A 1,418-nucleotide genomic window follows, 5' to 3' on the forward strand; every position below is an offset into this window, starting at 1 on the left:
ACCAACACGAGAGAATAGAGATCCATCCATAGGAGCCATTACCCTTCATCTCTAGGCTATCACTCTAGTCATCCTCTCCATCCTCAAGCCTTGTAATCTTTATGCTTGTATCCTTACTTTTCATATAAATAATATTGTATTGTGGGCTTTTCCTCTCATCAAGTGCATATCCTCTCTCTCCCTCTCTCTCTCTCTCCCCCTCTCTCTCTCCCTCTCTCTCCCTCTCTCTCCCTCTCTCTCTCATTTCAATAGAATATATTTGTATTCCATGCTTAAATTTTCCCTTTGGGTAGAGTATTAATGTGCCCCGTGCATGTGAAGTAAGGAGCAGCAAGGAAAGGTGGGGGCTTGCCCCTACTCTCTTCTCCACACTAGGCTTGGCATGTCACTAAGAGGGTTGAGGAGGAGGAGCTCCCCTAAGAGTGCGGTCCAGGGCCTTGAGTGTTTTGGTGTGAGGTTTGAGAGAGTTTTCCTTTAGAGCCATTTCCATCACCTTGCCTCCCTTCTCCTTGTGTTTTGTGAGCTGGGGATCTAGGAGAGTGTTAGAGGCCACCCCTCTAGAATGCTCCCTCAGAAAATTGGTGCCCCCACTAAGGAGTTCTCATAGTATTTTTAGTTTACAATTCTACCACAAATGCAATTTAGTCATGAATCCCAATTTGCCAATTAGGCCCAATCAACCCTACCAACCTCATCCCCTTCTTTCTATTCATATCATTATTAGCAACAATAAGATCTTCTTCCAAACGAAGGATAGCCTTACTTTTTTGCCCACAACGCTTGGCTGAAATTAATGCTTCTCCAGATCCTTTTATTTTGCCAATTCTAGATTATAACATTACATTTGATGTTTGCATATTTATTCTCCTATATGTTAATCCCTTGAATATATTCTTAATCACATCTCTCCTCTTCATCCTTCTTCTAAGAAATCTACTACCATGGCAAGCTCTTTCCCTACATTTTATGGGCAACGAGGTGAGGATGCATCGGAATTCCTTGACAACTTGGAGATGGCAGACTTTATCTCGTGCGGCGAGACCAAGACGAAGTAAAACTAAGGGCCTTCCCCTTAGTTTTAAAGGAGGAGGCAAGACTTTGGTGTACGACACACTTCCCCCTGCCATCAAATGAGATTGGAATGCTCTCTGTCAACAAGATTTCATCAACCATTATGGGAGAGGAGACACACCAGAAGGAATATGCAACACATGCAAGTCTCTCTTCAAGATTTCTCTTCATATGAAGCCAAGTTCCAAAATTTATGAGCTAGATCGGTTGCTACCTTAGGGGGGGATAATGAAGTTGCTCCTAACTTCCTCAAGAGGGATAGGTTCATAGCGGGTCTTTTCCCTCCACTTAGGGAAAAAGTAGAGTCAAAGTTCCCTCCAACTTTTGAGATTGCGCTAGAGGTAGCA

Source organism: Cibotium barometz, chromosome 8, assembly GCF_041138505.1.
Source record: "Cibotium barometz isolate CiBa-2024 chromosome 8, ASM4113850v1, whole genome shotgun sequence".
Taxonomy (NCBI): domain Eukaryota; kingdom Viridiplantae; phylum Streptophyta; class Polypodiopsida; order Cyatheales; family Cibotiaceae; genus Cibotium; species Cibotium barometz.